This window comes from Vigna angularis, chromosome 8 (genome assembly GCF_016808095.1).
Source record: "Vigna angularis cultivar LongXiaoDou No.4 chromosome 8, ASM1680809v1, whole genome shotgun sequence".
Classification (NCBI taxonomy): Eukaryota; Viridiplantae; Streptophyta; class Magnoliopsida; order Fabales; family Fabaceae; genus Vigna; species Vigna angularis.
This window is the reverse complement of record NC_068977.1, coordinates 32,009,483-32,030,073: the sequence shown is the minus strand read 5'-3', so window position 1 is coordinate 32,030,073 and position 20,591 is coordinate 32,009,483. Positions and strand designations below refer to the sequence as shown.

Genomic DNA, 20,591 nt, shown 5'->3' with positions numbered 1-20,591 from the left:
GATACCAAAAGAAGTATGGTCCGGTAAAAAGGCCTCATATCACAACTTCAGAGTCTTCAGATGTAAGGCATCAGTTCACATTCCGAAAGATGAAAGAGCAAAGCTCGATGCTAAGGCGAAAGAGTGCATAGACCTTGGTTCTCCAAGAGATGAATTTGGTTTCAGATTATGGGATCCTGCAAACAGAAAGATTGTTCGAAGCAGAGATGTGGTGTTCTTTGAAGATCAGACAATCCAAGACATCAAGAAAGTGGAGAAACCAACACTTAAGCTGATAAGTGATCAAAGCCCTATTGTGATGAACAACTTAGGGGGAGAGACTCGTCAAGCTGAGACAAATCAGGAGTTACAACTTGATGAGATGGCTGAAGAAGCAGATCAACCTAATCTGATGGTAGAAGATCAAGCAATTGAGAATGCTCCGCAACAAACCCAACTGAGGCGATCAACAAGGCATAAGCAACCGTCAAGAAGGTATTTTTCAGATGAATATGTTAATTTTACTGATGAAGGTGAACCTCAAAGCTTTGTAGAAGCAATGGAGATGAAAGACAAAGACAAATGGTTGCAAGCCATGGAAGAAGAGATGCAATCCTTAAAGGAAAATCAGACTTATGATTTGATAGAATTACCAAAAGAAAGAAGAGCATTGCAGAACAAATGGGTGTTCAAGCTCAAGAATGAAGAGAACAACCCAAGCCCAAGGTACAAAACACGAATTGTCGTGAAGGGGTGCAACCAGAAGAAAGGAATATACTTTGATGAAATACTCTCACCAGTAGTGAAGATGACATCCATTAGAGCGATTCTCGGTCTGGCAGCAGCACTAGACCTGGAGATTGAACAATTGGATGTCAAAACAACATTCTTACATGGAGACCTAGAGGAAGAAATTTACATGAAGCAACCAGAGGATTTTGAAGAACCAGGCAAAGAACACTTTGTGTGTCGTCTGAAGAAAAGTCTCTATGCTCTGAAGCAAGCTCCAAGATAATGGTACAAGAAATTTGATTCCTTCATGATCCAACATAATTTCAAAAAGACCTCCGCAGACTATTGCGTGTTTGTGAAGCATTATGAAAATGGTGAGTCCATCATACTTCTCTTGTATGTTGATGATATGTTGATTGTAGGGAAGGACAAAATTAAAATAGCTGCTCTCAAGAAGGCATTGAGTAAGTCTTTTGCCATGAAAGACCTGGGTGTAGTGAAGAAGATACTTGGAATGAAAATCTCAAGAGATCGTTCTAGAAGAATGCTATGGGTATCTCAAGAAGATTACATTGAGAATATTCTCAAAAGGTTCAACATGCACAATGCCAAATATGCTCGTGTTCCAATTGCTGGACATTTCAAACTTAGCAAGTTGCAATGTCCAAAGAATGAAGAAGAAAAAGTAGAAATGAAAAAGGTACCCTACTCTTCTACCGTGGGTAGCCTTATGTATGCAATGGTTTGTACAAGGCCAGATATTGGCTATGCTGTAGGAGTTGTGAGCAGATTCCTGTCAAATCCAGGAAAGGAGCATTGGGAAGCTGTTAAGTGGATACTAAGGTATTTAAGAGGATCTGTCAAAAGAAGCTTGTGTTTTGGCAATGAAGATCTAAAGCTAATAGGATATTCAGACTCAGACATGGCTGGAGATGTCGATTCAAGGAAGTCAACATCAGGTTATCTGATTACTTTTACAGGGGGAGCTGTTTCTTGGCAGTCAAAGCTACAAAAATGTGTGACATTGTCTACTGCTGAAGCAGAGTATGTAGCGGTGACTGAAGGCTCTAAAGAGATGCTATGGATGAAGAATTTCCTAAGTGAATTAGGACATGATCAAGATGATTATGTGATTTATTGTGATAATCAAAGTACCATTCATCTAACCAAGAACCCCATGTTCCATTCACACTCAAAACATATCGACGTACGATATCATTGGATACGAGAAGCGTTGGATGAGAAGAAATTGAAGATAGAGAAAATCCATACAGACTTAAATTGGTCTGACATGATGACTAAGTCAATACCAACCAAGAAGGTTGAAGATTGTTGTCAAGGTGCTGGTGTCGTGGTACCTTCCAACTAAAGACAGGATGCAATGATGGAATGAAGGATGGAATACCCATTTTGAGTTTTATGGGGGAGTTTTGTTAGATAAAAATAAAAATGGGACCCATCCACATGCTGAAAAGAAGGGTCAATGTTTTCATATACCATATATTAAGGAAGAATGTCTTCCACCTTCACTAAAGCTCCATAAATTGCTCCAATGCACCAACCATGTTTCTTGTCCTTTCTTCCTTCATTCATTATAAAATGAATGCAAAATGTGCAACAAAACACAACTCACCAAGAATCAAACGGTGAAGAAAGAATTCAAGAGGAGAAAGAGAGAAAGCCACGAGTACTATCGTGAAGAGAGAAACATAACCGAGAGGTGAAAGACACTGTGTAGTAGAAACTGTGAGTGTGCAAAAGAGAGTGTTTTTGTATACCATCCGAGAGGGTGAGATTTATTGAGAGATTCTTAGAGAGTGAGAGAAACACTATAATCCTACTTTCATAGTAGAGATAATTTTCTGGACTAGGTCTCGTGGTTTTTTCCGAGAGGATTTTCCACGTTAAAATTTCCGGTGTTATTTTTCCCTACGCATACACAACTATTTTTACGCTTCCGCATAGTGCCCATTTTGGGTTAGCAGAGGAGGGAACAAATACCGCTGTTTCCCAACAAATAATGGTTCGATTCTTTTTTTCTGTTACACCATTTTTTTGCGATGAGTATGAAGTTGTTAAAAACCACTTTATTATGTGTTTCTCATAGTACTTCATCATGAATTCTCCTTATGTGAACTTACCTCCCCTATCAGACCGAACAACTTTTATTGACTCTCCGGTCTCCTTCTCCATCATTTTCCTAAATCTCTTAAAGACCTTGAACACCTTGGATTTCTCTCGTAAGAAATGTACCCACAAATTTTGTGAAAATTCGTCTACGAATGAGATAAAGTATATCGTGCTACTGAAGGACTCAGGGGTGAATGGTCCACACAGGTCGGTATGAATTAGACCGAGTTGTGCCTTTGTTGATACTCAATAATCTTTGGAAATTTTGTTCTAGATGTTTTTCGATTACACACTCCTCACAAAACTTCTTTTTAAACTCTATATTTGGTATCCCATGCACCACCAACTACTTCTTCAATAGATCGGCCAATCCTCTAAAATTCAACCCTAAATCAATTTTTTTCCTATTAAAAAAATCCAATTTCTTAATAAAACCCTATCTTCTCCAATTAACGAACACGTCAACACGCACGGAAGTATATTTTGACACGTAACCACTAATTGCTGCCAGATCACCAGACCATTAACTCCGTTTGGTTATATTTAACGGAAGGAACTAATTTGACTCAAAATTTTAAAAGTAAAGACCCATTTCAAACACTTTTATAACGAAAGACTAAATTGAGATTTGTCATCGAAACTAGGGACTAAATTGTCTATTAAACCTTACTTAATCACTTTATGATATTCAAACTAGATGATTCAACCATTAGAACTCTAAGAAAGAAAGTATAGGATACACTTATGTGTTTTAAATAATAAGATTCTTAACAAAATTTCATTCATACTTTTAATTTTTTTCAATATTAAAATAACAGAAATCATTTAAACCATGATATCAGCTCTGTTATGTTATGCTCCTTATGTTCACACCGCATGCCTTTGTTCCTACCCACCAATACCATCGTCCCAATCATCATCATTACCATTGTCATTGCAAGAATTATTGTTAAATTCTTTTATAACTATAATTACTTTTTTTCTGTCTCTGGAAGAAAATTCGTGACCTCAGATTCCTTATAATTTTCACTTGCTAAGCATCTTGATCCTTCCATCGGTCTATCACTAACTTTGTTAGTCGCATGAACAATAATTTATTAATTGCTTAGGTAACACTAATTATTTTCTTTCTCTTACCGAATACATGTCACTATGGCACCAAAAGATAAGCATATGAAGCTACATAAGAAACTGTTAACTGAGAAGAAAGAAAAGGAACATTTTATGCATTTATTTATTTATTTAGAAAAGTTTCATCCGCGCGTAAATTGAGTAATATGTAAGATGTCCCCGTAAATTTGGATTAAGATTGAGAGAAAAAAAAAATCATAATTAACTTTTAATTTGATTGAAAATTATTCATTATATAGCCATCCTTACAAGTAGAGAGAAAAAAAGACTGTTTGAGAAAAAAAAGAAAGAGTAAACTATAAATGTGAGAAAAAAAAGTGAGAATAAGTTAAGCATACCACTGATGTAGAAATACATTTTCATGTTCCCGCAAATATAGTTGTAATAAACATCACTACACATATCCAATTAAGAAATGAAAATGAAGTGAAGCAACTAGTTAGTTAGTTATGTGATTTTACAGTCTATAATCTTTATAAAATGAACAACTGTAAGCATTGACCAAAATTGATGCAAATTAGAAAGAAAAAAATAGTTTTAAATATTAATTTTATTTAAATTAGGTTTAATATTTTTTTAATTTAACTTAATTTTTGTCAATTTTATTTAATTTGATTTTTTTAATCATATATTATTTTATGGTATTTTTTAAAATTATTTTATTAATAAAAAAATCAAATTGTATAAAATTGATAAAAATTAAGGTTAAATTAAAAAAATTAAAATTAAATTGAATAAATACTGAAACCAAATTAGTATTAAAAAAATAATTTTTCCAAAGTGGGTCACTAAAGAGTTATTTGTAGAGGACTCACTAAAACATATTCAGAAATCCGTAATTCATATGCTATTTGAATCACATTCTAGTACAAAAAAGTGGTCAAAGTTCCACACAAAGTTTAAAAGCAATGACAAGAGCATTTTATTAAATATTATTTAAGTTTGTCAAAGATTGAAAAATGATTATATGTTAACATGAACACGGACTCAAGGTTCAGTGGTCCTGCTGCTATGATCGGATTTTTAGTTTGATTACTATTCTAGACCTATATTTAAAGTCGAGATAAATTATTTTTTACTTTCTAAAATATTATTCAGTGGACCCACGCGTTTAATGTACAATTCAGTCTTGGAATTTGATGTGTATTCCAAGTTTGATTCCATTTAGAGTCCCAACACGCTCACAATTATCACTCCAGACTTTGTTCTAATGGCAACTCCAAGTTCCCCTGGATTCACGTACGATGTGTTCCTCAACTTTAGAGGGAAAGACACGCGTTATGGTTTCACTGGTAATCTCTACAAAGCTCTCTGTGACAGGGGACTTCACACTTTCATGGATGATGAGGAACTTCAAAGCGGAGAGGAAATCACACCAGCACTTCAGAAAGCAATTGAAGAGTCTAGGATTGCCATCATTGTGCTCTCTCACAACTATGCTTCTTCCTCCTTCTGCTTGGATGAACTTGCAACCATCCTTCACTGCCAGAGTAAAGGGCTTTTGGTTATACCAGTGTTTTTAAGGTGGATCCTTCTTATGTTAGACATCAGAAAGGTAGCTATGAAGAAGCATTGACTAAGCATCAAAAGAGGTTCAAAGCGCAGAAGGAGAAGTTACATAAATGGAAAATGGCTCTGCGTCAAGTTGCTGACTTGTCTGGCTATAACTTCGGAGATGGGTGCCCACCTTACCAATCTTTTTATTTTATTGAAACTTAGTATACGTATCAAGACATGGTTTTCTAGTTTAGCATAGTTAAACTTTAATGTTTGTAACAGGGATGAATACCAGTACAAGTTTATTGGGAGCATTGTTGACCGGGTTTCCAGGGTGATTAATCGTGCTCCTTTACATGTTGCGGATTACCCAGTTGGCCTACTGTCACATGTGCTGAAAGTCAAGAAACTTTTGGATGTTGGATCGGATGATGTTGTCCACATGATAGGGATCCATGGAATGGGTGGATTAGGAAAAACAACACTTTCTCTAGCAGTTTATAATTTGATTGCTGCTGATTTTAATAAATCATGTTTTCTTCAAAACGTAAGAGAAGAATCTAATAAACATGGGTTAAAACACCTCCAGACCGTCCTTCTTTCAGAAATACTTGGAGAGAAGGACATCAGCTTAGCAAGTGTGCAGAGAGGAATTTCAGTGATACAACAAAGACTTCGTAGAAAGAAAGTTCTCTTGATTCTAGATGATGTTGACAACAGAAAGCAGTTACAAGCATTTGCTGGAAGATCTGATTGGTTTGGTCCCGGCAGCAGAGTTATCATTACCACTCGGGACGAACAACTGCTAAAATCTCATGAGATTGAAAGAACTTATGAGGTGGAGGAATTGAATGAGAATTATTCTCTTCAATTGCTTGTATGGAATGCTTTCAAAAGGGAAAAAGTTGATCCAAGTTACGAGGACGTGTTGAAACGTGTAGTAACTTATGCTTCTGGTCTTCCATTGGCTTTAGAAGTAATAGGTTCCAACTTGGTTGGAAAAAGTGTAGAAGAATGGGAGTCTGCGATTGAACATTACAAAAGAATTCCAAACGGTGAAATTTTAGAGATACTTAAAGTAAGCTTTGATGGTTTGGGGGAAGAAGAAAAAAATGTCTTCCTTGACATCGCATGTTGCTTCAAAGGAAGTAGTTTGAAAGAAGTTGAAAGTATACTTGGTGTTCTTTATGATAACAACATGAAACATCATATTCGGGTGTTGGTTGAAAAATCTCTCATAAAAGTTTGGGGTGAAATTCAAATGCACGACTTGATTGAGGACATGGGTAGACATATTGACCGGCAAAAATCACCCGAAGAGCCAGGGAAGCGCAGGAGATTATGGTTAGCGAAAGATATCCTTCATGTTTTAAAACACAACAAGGTAAGTAAGCTTCATCCATGACTTATGCTTTCTTAGCTTGATTTAATGTTTTTATATCATCTGCTCACATCATAGTTTTTTTTTCTCTTAACAATTTTCGTAGTTCTCTTAGCACGTGAATCTTTTAGATTAGTGAATGTGACTTTTGCATCAACAGGGAACTAGCGAAACTGAAATCATATGCCTGGATTTGTTGTCTATGTCTGAGAAAGAAGAAACTCTAGAATGGAATGCCAACGCCTTCAGAAGGATGAAAAACCTTAAAATACTTATCATTAGAAATGGTAAATTTTCCAAAGGTCCCAACTATTTTCCGGAAAGTTTGAGAGTACTGGAATGGCATGGATATCCTTCAAATTGTTTACCATCAAATTTTGATTCTAGCAAACTTGTGACTTGCATGTTACCGCACAGTCATTTTACGTCATTTGGATTCCTTGGCTTATCAAAGGCAAGCTTAAAGAGTGTTTTTCTCATCTTGTAAATTATTAAAAACAATATAATATCTCAACTTGTTTTCTCTTTATTTTCTTTGCAGAAGTTCGAGAATCTAACTGTCTTGAAATTTGACGGGTGCAAATTTTTAACACAGACACCCGATATGTCTGTTGTCGGAAATTTGGAGGAAGTTTCATTTAACTGGTGTGAGAGTTTAGTTGCAGTTCACGACTCAATTGGTTTTATGAATAAACTTAAAATATTGCATGCGCAACATTGCATCAAGCTTATGAGTTTTCCACCTCTCAACTTGCCCACTCTTAAAAGCCTAGAACTTTCATTTTGTTCCAATCTTGAGAAATTTCCAGAAATACTAGGAAAGATGGGAAAGATAAGGGTACTTGAATTGGAGGGGCTTCCCATTAAAGAATTGCCACCGTCCTTTCAAAATCTTATTGGACTCGAAGAGTTATACTTGTTATGTAAAAATGTTCACTTATCAAGTATCATTGCCACGATGCCTAACTTGTATTATTTTGATTCTACTAATTCAAAGGGGTGGCAATGGGTAAAATCAGAAGATGCTGAAGATAACGTAGGCTCAATGGTTCCTTCAAAGGTAGATTTGTTTTCGGCCTTGTCTTGCGACCTGGATGATAACTTCTTTTCAACAGGTTTCAAAGGTAGATGCACGTACGATGTGTTCCTCAGCTTTAGAGGGAAAGACACGCGTTATGGTTTCATTGATAATCTCTACCAAGCTCTCTGTAACATGGGAATTCACACTTTCACCGATAAGGAACTTAAAAAAGGAGAGGAAATAGTACCAGCACTTCAGAAAGCAATTGCAGAGTCTAGGATCGCCATCGTTGTGCTCTCTCACAACTATGCTTCTTCCTCCTTCTGCTTGGATGAACTTGCAACCATCCTTCACTGCAAGAGTAAAGGGCTGTTAGTTATACCAGTGTTTTATAATGTGTATCCTTCTTATGTCAGACGTCAGAAAGGTAGCTATGAAAAAGGATTGGCTGAGCTTCCAAAGAGGTTCAAAGCGCAGAAGGAGAAGTTACATAAATGGAAGATGGCTCTGCGTCAAGTTGCGGATTTGTCTGGCTATTACTTCAGAGATGGGTACCCACCTTACCAATCATTTTATTTCATTGAAAATTAGTATACGTATCAAAGACATGGATACAATGCTTCTAGTTTAGCTTAATTACACTTTAATGTTTGGAACAGGGATGAATACCAGTATAAGTTTATTCAGAGAATTGTTGAACGGGTTTCCACGGTGATTAATGGTACTGCTTTAGATGTTGCGAATAATCCAGTTGGCCTACTGTCACAGGTGCTGAAAGTCAAGAAACTTTTGGATGTTGGATCGGATGATGTTGTCCACATGATAGGGATCCTTTGAATGGGTGGGTTAGGAAAAACAACAATTTCTATAGCAGTTTATAATTCGATTGCTTGGAGAGGACATCAGCTTAGCAAGTGTGCAGAGAGGAATTTCAGTGATACAACAAAGGCTTCGTAGAAAGAAAGTATTATGGTAAAACTGATGAGAATATTCTCATCAGTTTTAGCATAATATTCATCACCTCTATCACATCTCACCAATTTTACTTTTCTATCTAATTGTCTTTCCACCTCATTTATGAACACCTCAAGGACATTCACTGATTGAGATTTTTCATGTAATATATATATATATATATATATATATATATATATATATATATATATATATATATAACAATAATGTGAGAATGTTGGACTATGATAAAGTTGATTAAATTTTTGATATTTTATTAAAGTTGATTAAATTTTTGGTATTTTATTAAAGTTGATTAAATATCATAAAAGAGGGAAAATGTTGGACTACGGTAAAAGAGAATGTAAAGCCTTCTATGCCTAAAACAGAAAACACAAAGGAATTCATGAAACTATCAATGAGTACTCACAATCAGACATAACTGACAAGTCTATTGTAGGAACTCTTATGAGTGAGCTGACTACCAAAAAGTTTGACTGGTCACAGCCCATACAAGACCATGTAACTAGAATGGAAAATATAGCAGCAAGATTGAAGTCTATGGGAATGGAGGTGAATGGGTCTTTTCTAGTACAGTTCATCATGAACTCTCTTCCTCCTGAATTTGGCCAATTCCAAGTCAACTATAACACTCTTAAGGATAAATGGAACTTTCAAGAAATCAAAGCCATGTTGGTACAAGAGGAAGGGAGATTGAAGAAAATGAAAGATCATTCTATCCATCTCACAACTCATGAAGGTGCTAGCTTCAGTAAAGCTAAATCAGGAAAGAAGAACAAGAAGGACAAAGCTCAAATGAAAGTGAATAAGGGCAATATCTAGAAGGACCAGAAATGTTTCTTTTGCAAGAAAGTAGGTCACTTCAAGAAAGATTGTCCAAAAAGAAAATCTTGGTTCGAAAATAAAGGTACTTTTTATGTTTCTATAAGTTTTGAAGCAAATATAATTGAAGTGCCTAATAATACCTGGTGGTTGGATTCTGGAGCTACCACTCATGTTTCTAATATTATGCAGGGATTCCTTTCAATCCAGCCCATAAAAGGAACTAAAAAGTATTTATATATGGGAAACAGAATGAAGGCACAGATAGAAGGAATTGAGACTTACAGATTGATTCTAGACACTCGTTATTGTCTGAATCTTGAAAAGTGTTTCTATGTTCCTGGTTGTGCTAGGAATTTAATTTCTGTTGCAAAGTTGGATTATTTTTTAGGTTTTAAATTTAAGATTGAAAATGGTATTTTTCATTTGTATAAACTTTCGTACTATTATGGTTATGGTACATTATTGGATGGTTTATATCGTTTAAATCTTGATGTTAATTTTTCTGAATCCCTGTTTAATGTTGAACATGTTGTTGATAGAAATTGTGGTGCAGGAAAAGAATGTTCTGCTTTCTTATGGCATAAAAGATTAGGTCACATATCCAAACAAAGGATGTTGAGGTTAGTAAAAAATGAAATTTTACCTCAATTGGATTTTGATGACTGGGATGTATGTATTGATTGTATTAAGGGTAAACAAACAAAACACGTATCAAAATATCCTGCCACAAGAAGTAGTCAACTTCTTAAGTTAATACACACTGATATTTGTGGTCCTTTTGACATTAAATCCTGGAGTGGTGAAAACTATTTTATCTCCTTTATTGATCATTTCTCACATTATTGTTATATATATCTATTACATGAAAAATCCCAATCAGTGAATGCCCTTGAGGTGTTCATAAATGAGGTGGAAAGACAATTAGATAGAAAAGTAAAATTGGTGAGATCTGATAGAGGTGATGAATATTATGGTAAAACTGATGAGAATGGACAATTTACAGGTCCATTTGCAAAGTTTCTTGAAAGTCGGGGTATTTGTGCACAATATACAATGCTTGGTACACCACAACAAAATGGTGTAGCAGAAAGGCGGAATCGTACTCTTATGGATATGGTTAGGAGTATGTTAAGTCATAGTAATATTCCTTTATCTTTGTGGATGTATTCATTAAAGACTGATGTATATCTGGTTAACAGGGTTCCTAGCAAAGCATATTCTAAAACTCCTTATGAACTATGGACTGGAAGGAAACCCAGTTTGAGACATCTTCATGTTTGGGGTTGTCCGGCAGAGGTAAGGTTATATAATCCACATGAAAAGAAGCTTGATGCAAGAACCATTAGTGGTTACTTCATCGGTTATCCTGAAAAATCAAAAGGATATAGATTTTATTGCCCTAATCATAGTACAAGAATAATTGAGTCTGGAAATGCTCTGGTTCATTGAAAATGGTCAATTTAGGGGGAGTGAGGAATCACAAATAGTGGATATTCAAGAGCATACTGATGGTGTTTCTACATCTAATGTCTCTTCTGAAGTTGTTATCCCTCTTGTTGTATCACAGTCACACAACAAGCAGAGACAACAAGTTAATGTTCCAATCCCACAAAATGAACATATAAATGTTAAGCCAATTCACAATGAGCAAGTCACAAATGAGCAAGTCATAAATGAGCAATTGATAGAGGAACCACAAGAAACAACATTAAGAAGGTCTGTAAGGGAGAAAAGACCTGCTATTTCGAATGATTATGTGGTTTACTCTGTTGAACATGAATGTGACTTAAGCATTGATGAGGATCAAGTCTCTTTCAGACAAGCCATGGAAAGTAATAATTCAGAGAATTGGTTGAATGCTATGAAAGAAGAATTGAAATCAATGGATGACAATAAAGTATGGGATCTAGTTGAATTGCCTAAGGGTTCAAAAAGAGTCGGTTGTAAATGGGTCTTTCAGACTAAACATGACTCAAAAGGCAATATTGAAAGGTATAAAGCTAGATTAGTCGCCAAAGGTTTCACTCAAAAGGATGGCATTGACTACAAAGAAACCTTCTCTCCTGTTTCTAAGAAGGACTTTTTGAGAATTGTTTTGGCTTTGGTGGCTCATTATGATTTAGAGCTTCACCAAATGGATGTAAAAACCGCTTTTCTGAATGATGACTTAGAAGAGGAAGTTTATATGGATCAACCATAAGGTTTCACAATAACAGGAAAAGAAAATTTGGTGTGTAAATTGAAGAAATCAATATATGGACTGAAACAAGCTTCCCGACAATGGTATCTAAAATTTAATGATACCATAACTTCATATGGTTTTGTAGAGAACACCGTTGACCGATGTATATATATGAAGATTAATGGGAGTAAGTTTGTTATATTGGTTCTATATGTTGACGACATTCTTCTTGCTACTAATGATGTTGGTATGTTACATGATGTAAAGAAGTTTCTCTCTAGCAACTTTGAAATGAAAGATATGAATTAGGCATCTTATGTGATAGGAATAGAAATATTCCATGATAGATCACAAGGATTGTTAAGTTTGTCTCAAAAAGGCTATATTAACAAAGTGTTAGAGAGATTCAGAATGGAAAAATGTTCTCCTAGAATAGTTCCAATTCAAAAAGGAGACAAGTTTAGTCAAATGCAATGTCCCAAGAATGATTTAGAATGAAAGGCCATGGAGTCTATTCCTTATGCGTCAGTGGTTGGGAGTTTGATGTATGCTCAAACTTGTACTCGGCCATATATCAGTTTTGCTGTTGGAATGTTAGGTCGATATCAAAGTAATCCCGGAATGGATCACTGGAAAGCTGCAAAGAAAGTTCTTAGGTATTTACAAGGTACCAAAGAATACATGCTCACTTATAGAAAGTCAGATCATCTTGAAGTGATTGGCTACTCGGATTCAGACTATGCTGGATGTGTGGATTCAACAAAATCCACATTTGGGTATGTTTATCTATTAGCTAGAGGAGCAATTTCTTGGAAAAGTGCAGAACAATTAGTCATTGCTACTTCCACCATGGAGGCTGAATTCATGGCATGCTTTGAGGCCACGGTTCATGCTTTGTGGTTGCGGAACTTTGTATCGAGGCTTGACATTATTGACAGTATTGATAGGCCAATAAGGATTTATTGTGATAATTCCGTAGCTGTCTTATTCTCTAAAAATGACAAGTACTCAAAGGGTGCTAAACACATGGATTTGAAATACTTGTCGGTCAAAGAAGAAGTGCAGAAACATAGAGTGTTGATTGAGCATATTGGTACGGATTTGATGATAGCAGATCCGTTAACTAAAGGACTACCGCCCAAAAATTTTATTGGCCATGTTGAAAGTATGGGCATTATGGATAAGTCAATATTAACATAATGATGTTATCTATCTATATGGATATGTATAGTTATATCTTTGTATTGTTATGACACTTGTGAATTCAATTAAAGTTATGTTTCTCTTTATTCTATTGTTATCCACATTAAGTTATATACATGTATTTTTGATTGTGGTAACATGTTATATCTCTTTTAGAGACATGAAAGTTATAAGATTGATTAAAGTTATGTTGAGTTGTTTTGATTATGTGATACATGGAAGGAATCTTGTCGCTTATGACTTTTGCTTGCCATGATCCGATCATTTCAATTCATATAAGGATGATGACTTGATAATTCTAATGAATGATGCGCACTTAAAGTTTAGTTTTAGATCTTCAAGTCATCACATGAACCAAGTGAGAGAATGTTAAATTATATTAATATTTAAGATTGGTTTATGTAATTTAAAGTATAACTTTGATGTACAGATTCTGATGTGATGATTATTAGAATATAATGTATTAAAGTTATAGGGATTATTTTAGAGTTATTAAAATTAATCCCTCTCTTCTCACTTCAACAAAGGGTATTTTTGGTATTTTATTAAAGTTGATTAAATATCATAAAAGAGGGAAAATGTTGGACTACGGTTGACAAATTAAGTTTCTGGAAAGAGAGAAAGAAATGTTACGTTCTCTGAAAAGAAAAGAAACTGTGACATCCTTCAGAATTTCTATATCATCTTTTGATGCTTTGGGGGAAGAAGAAAAAAATGTGTTTCTTAACATCGCCTGTTTCTTTAAAGGAAGTAGTTTGGAAGAAGTTGAACATATACTTGGTATTCTTTATGATAGCAACATGAAACATCATATTCGGGTGTTGGTTGAAAAATCTCTCATAAAGGTTTGGGATGGAATTCAAATGCACGACTTGATTGAGGACATGGGTAGACATATTGAATGGCAGAAGTCACCCGAAGAGCCAGGGAAGCGCAGGAGATTATGGTTAGGGAAAGATATCCTTCATGTTTTAAAACACAACGAGGTAAATAAGGTTCATCTATGACTGATATGTTTTCTTATCTTGATTTAATATTTTTACTTCATCTGTTCACATCATAGTATTTTTTTTTTCTCTTAACAATTTGCAAAGTTCTCTTAACACCTGAATTTTTTGGATTCGTGAATGTGAGTTTTGCATTAACAGGGAACTAGCAAAACTGAAATCATATGCCTGTATTTGTCTATGTCTGAGAAAGAAGAAACCCTAGAATGGAATGCCAATGCCTTCAGAAGGATGGAAAACCTTAAAATACTTATAATTAGAAATGGTAAATTTTCCAAAGGTCCCAATTATTTTCCGAAAAGTTTGAGAGTACTGGAATGGCATGGATACCCTTCAAATTATTTACCATCAAATTTTGATCCGAACAAACTTGTGACATGCATGTTACCTAACAGTCATTTTGGATTCCTTGGCTCATCAAAGGTAAGCTTAAAGAATGTTTTCCTCATCTTGTAAATTATTAAAAACAACATAAATATCTTAACTTCTTTTCTCTTTATTTTCTTTGCAGAAGTTCGATAATCTAACTGTCTTGAATTTTGACTGGTGCAAATTTTTAACCCAGACACCCGATATGTCTGATCTCGGAAATTTGGAGGAAGTTTCATTTCACAGGTGTGAGAGTTTAGTTGCAGTTCACGACTCAATTGGTTTTATGAGTAAACTTAAAATATTGCATGCGGAAAGTTGCAACAAGCTTGTGAGTTTTCCACCTCTTAACTTGCCCACTCTTGAAAGCCTAGAACTTTCATATTGTTCCAATCTTGAGAAATTTCCAGAAATAGTAGGAAAAATGGGAAACATAATGGAACTTAAATTGCACGACCTTCCCATTAAAGAATTGCCACTGTCGTTTCAAAATCTTATTGGACTCGAAGAGTTATCCTTGTCATGTGAAAATGTTCACTTACCAAGTTTCGTTGCCAAGCTGCCTAACTTGTATGATTTTTATGTTACTAATTGCAAGGGGTTGCAATGGGTAAAATCAGATGTTGCTGAAGAAGATAACTTAGGCTCAATGGTTCCTTCAAAGTTAGATTTGTTTTGTGCCCTCTCTTGCAAACTGGATGATAACTTCTTTTCAGCAGGTTTCATGCAGTTGGCACAAGTGCGTTCTTTAATTCTACAGAACAATAATTTCAAACACCTTCCTGAATGCATCAAAGAATTTCACAACCTCAACGAGCTTGACGTGAGTCATTGCAAACATCTTGAGGAAATAAGAGGGCTTCCACCAAAATTAAAATATTTCATTGCAAAAAACTGTATATGTTTGACTTCCACCAGCTTAGACATGTTGCTAAATAAGGTTTTGTCTTGCTTTTGAATTTTTGATTAATAATAGGTAGTGCTCTTAATGTTGGTAAGCTAATGAGCTCTTTATGAATTATGTATGACTAACAGGAACTATACGAAACTACAAAATCTATGTTCAGGTTTCCAGGAGCAAGTTTTCCAAAGTGGTTTGATCTCAAGAGCAGTGGACCTTCATGTTCTTTCTGGTTTCGTAATAAGTTTCCTACCAGAGTTCTTTGTCTTCTTATTCTACATACCGATAAAGATAAGTTTGCTTTCATTGCACCAGATGTGTACATTAATGGGAAATTTCAAAGAGGCGGAGGCTTCTGTACGAAGAAAGAGGAGAGGATGTTTGAATTCGATCAAACATACCTCTTTGATCTACAAAGGCATGGTAATTTGTTTGAACAACCTTTAGAAAAGGAATGGAATCATGTGAAGGTTACATATAATTTTTTTTTAGATGCCTCAATAGTTAAAGCAACAGGAATCCATGTATTCAAAGAGGAAAACATGGAAGACATTCGGTTTGATGGTCCTTAATTATATCATGGAAGACATCGTGGAAGAAGAGGAAAAAGAAGAAAACGGCATCATGGAAGACTTTCGGTTTGATAATCCTTATACCAGCAACAAATTATCTCAACCCTTCTCAATCACAAAACCACTTGTTAAGAACCATAGGTTTCTTCACGTGCAAATCTTTCATAGGCCATTTTTTTTTTTGTTTTTGTTTGGACGATATGTTAACAATCCATTGTTAACAACATTTTGACAATGAAGATGTGTAACAATAAACATATAATCATAAATAGTATAACAATAAACATATAATCAGCTTTTAGATGACAAAAAGAGAAGAAATATTAAAATTGAGAAAAACTAAAAAAATTCACAATTAACCGAAAGGAATAATGTAAAAATAAACATTTTACATTAAAAAAATGTAGTTGCAAAAACTATCAAAGTGCACTAAGTAGTAAAAACAATAGTTTGAGATCATTAGGAATGAATTACATAGATCAACCCAACTTAATCAAACAAATCAATTTAAACTCATTTTTTTGGATTGGGTATAGAATTATCAAAGGTGAAAATCAAGCTAACCAACCATGTTAATTAATTATTGTGTGGCTATTGTTTGCATTGACCAATATAATGAGGCAAATCAGAAAGACCGAGACAGATATTTTTCATTTACAGTCCCAACACGTTAACATTTATTATGGGAAATTTCTAAGACCTTGAAAGTTGATGAAGACCTTTCTCGTAACGTATAATTGAGGTAATGCATATCTTAACTTAGAATAGATATTATACATAGTGTTGAATTTTGAGAGAAAAGAGAGGAAACAAAGATAATTTTCTATGAAGTTTCACTGGTAATCTCTACCAAGCTCTCTGTAACAAGGAAAGTTCACACTTTCATCGATTATGATAAACTTCAAAGCAGAGAGAAAATCACAACAGCACTTCAGAAAGCAATGGAAGAGTATAGGATTGTCATCGTTATGCTTCTTCTCCATCTGCCTGATGAACGTGCAACCATAATTTAAGAGTAAAATTATAAGATTATAAAATTATGATATTATGAAATTATAAACTTATGAAATTACGAAATTATAAGATTATAAAATTATATGTATGATGGTTATTTTTATGTTTATTTTTGAAAACTATTTTGGCACATTAGGTTATTATTTCTTTTTTGTTTTTCTGTTTGTTTTTTCAGGCTATGATGGTTAGTTTAATGGTGTGACCAGATGAATAGATTTCAATTGATCTGGCATAAGGTGAAGGAATTGAAACAACATAGTTATGTTTTGTTCTATCATATATAAACTTTGTTCATTTGAAAATTTCAGCTTTTTGTTACTATATATATATATATATATATATATATATATATATATATATATATATATATATATAACTTATTATACTCAACATATGCTTTATAGATTACAGTAATATAGTAGTTATATTTCTAACTCACTTCATTGTTAATTTTTATTATTTATATAACTTATTTAATAATTTTACATTATTAAAAATTATTAAAAGAGATGTTACATCACTCAAACAAACAACATATTGAACTTGTTTTTTCTCATAATTGACATGTTCTTCAATCTTCCAGTCATTTTTTCTTGAAACAATCATTTAACAAAGTAAATTTCTTTTAATTAAAGCAAAGAGGGTCTTTGCATTGATATAATCGGTTGAATAATATAATACGGATTACAGATATGCAAAGCTGAACCATAAATCCAGGGTGATCAATAAACATTTTTATGATATAACAATCAGGTCAAATATGGCTGTAAAAAGTTTCATCCACATTTGTAATACCTGACCTCTATTCATAATTTTCATCCGCATCTTAAATCTAATTAAATTACAGCAACACTTTCTTCTTTCTATTTATAAGACCAAATTACCCATCATGGCAAGGAAAAATGGTTCATTATTTGATAGTAACAGATCTGTTTATATATATACTTTATAATAAATTTATACTTTATTATGTGTAAATTTAAACAGATCTGTCAATTATTCTAAATAATTGTGTCGCTATTGTTTACATTGACCAATATAATGAAACAAATGAGAAAGAAGAAGACAGATATTTTCCATTTACCGTCCCAACACGCTAACATTTATTATGGGAAATTTATAAGAACATGAAACTTGACAAAGACCTGTCTGGTAACGTAGAGTAGGGGTTATGCATAGTGTTGAATTTTGAGGGAAAAGAGAGAAAAAAAAAGAGAATTTTCTATAAAGTTCATTCCTGTAATAATTAACACTGATGGATATTTCCAATATGTTTGGTAACATTTTCTTAATCTCATAATTCAGGTTTGATTTTCAAGACCAAACAAGTTATCTACATAACTTTTCTCCTTCCTCACCATTTTTACTCATTTTAGTTTAGGGGACTAAAAACAAACATTGAAATAGCACTTCTGCCTGTTAAAACGAGAGAACCAGAATAGAACATGTCTTTTGTTTTTTCTCTCAGCTAAATTTAGAAGCCAATTAAACTCGCTTGTTCAATATAAAACCAATGTTGATTCCTTTTTCATAACATTTTAGAATAAACTCGGTTTTCAAAGGAGATTAATGCTTTCAGAAAAAATAATTTTTAATTTTTTAAATTATTTTAGCAAAAGATTTCACTTATCAAACCCCCCTTAATTTAACCCAAAATGAGTCTATATCTAAACTCAGTTCTTATCTCTCAACTTCACATCACATTTTAGCCATCTAAGAACTTAAACAAGTTATAAATGACCTTAAACCACTTACCAAACTTCAGATACCACTCCAAACTCGTTGCTCTAGAAATTGGCCTACTGGTACCCCTAAATTGGACCACAAAACAGTACAATAACCTCCTCTTTCACTAATATCTACCTTACAACATTTTTCATTTAATGCCACTTCCAATTCATCCTGGAATAAGTACATAACAGTCACACACTACCAATCATATAAATATCACACCATCAATTATCAAAATCTACATTTCCTCAAATTTTAACTTACCTAAACTGTCATATATAATTAGGTTTCATCAACCACTCATTCAAACAATTTGATAAGAATTTCACACCATACAACACACATCAAAACAGATTATCAATTTCTACATTCTATAAAAACAACCAAAATTAGCTTCCCTTATCGATTAAATGATCAAACGATCCTAAATGAACCTAAAACCACTTCCTCGACTCAAAGAATTTTATCTGTACTTACAAATTACGGAAACATGATCAGGATACACGATTAGAACCACTGATCAACAGAGAATCTAAAAAAAAACTTAAATGACACATACAGTGTGAAAAACATGAAAGTTAGAGAAAAAAAATATAAACTAACTCACTCTTTTGCAATAACTACTCGGCTAAACTAAAAGGTCTTGCTATAATGATCACTTTAACACCTATGATCTTTTCACCCAGTAGGTAAAACAACTATAGAAAAACAAAAGCTCCAAAAAAAATTATTTTAAAAACAATGATATGATTAAAAATAATGAAACTCATCTCATAAAACTTTTAGTTATACTTTAAATTTTTAATATTAAAATATTCGAACATTCATTCATTCTTGAAAATGGAGTACTGCTTTATTAAATTTTCTTCTAGGATATAATTTTATTATGAATATTTTTTTACTTGATAATTATGTTAAAAATTGTGTATGATACTATTCTTTTTTTTTCTTGTTTAAAATTCTGACATTAAAAAAAACGTTTATTTTAAAATGATTAACTATTTTATAAAATGACATCTTTTAAAATCAACTTAGTCCTATTTCACCGTTTAAATTTGTTTTAATTAATTATAAACATCGTCATAGTTTTAAATATTGAAAGAGTTATAAGATCTAACCATCTTGAATTTTGACGACTGCAAACTTTTAATAGGAGTACCTGACTTATCATATCTCCAAAATTTGGAGAAACTTTCATTTAAAGGGTTACAGTTCACGATTCAGTTGATTTTCTGACCAAACTTAAATATTAAGTGCTGAAGGCTGCGAGAAGCTTAGGAGATTTCCACCTCTCAACTTGCCCTGTCCTGAAATTCTTGAACTTTCTTTTGTTTCAGTCTTGAGAAATTTCCAGAATTATTAAGAAATATGGGAAACATTTGGACTTAGAAATATCCTCTTAGAAGTATATTAGTATAATTTATAAAAATATAATTAAATTAAGATAGAATATTACTTTTAATAATGTTTTTATACAATATTAATTTTAGAGGTAAATGTTATTTATGTATAAACCGTTTTCACATTTATTTTATTAATTACAAATTATTGTTTTTTTTATATTAATTATAATTGAATCTTAAATATTTCTCTTCTACCTATAAATATCTCTCTTTTACCTATAAATAACCCTATTGAAGTGTTATGCCTTCTTCTTGGGAGAGGAACACATTATACTGTGTCTTGCCCCCAAGACATTTTTTCTCTAAGGACAGCCTTGAGTGTCTCAATCCAGCCTTGAATATCTCAATCTGGACTCTTTTAGTTTTCTTTCATTTATCTATTGTGTTTGACTCTAATCTCTTTTTGTCCATATTTATGTCTTGTCTTTTATCTACTGTGTGGCTATTGTTTGCATTGACCAAGTGAGAAACCAGGAAGACCGAAGCTGACGATATTTTCTACAGGAATTTCCAAATCACTTGACTCTGCATTACCTAC

General features: G+C 33.5%; 1 pseudogene; it reads left to right on the top strand.

Annotated features, from left to right (window-relative positions):
• Nucleotides 1-5,160: 5,160 nt before the first annotated feature.
• Nucleotides 5,161-16,096, top strand: LOC108344036 (uncharacterized; annotated as a pseudogene).
• The last annotated feature ends 4,495 nt before the right edge of the window (nt 16,097-20,591 follow it).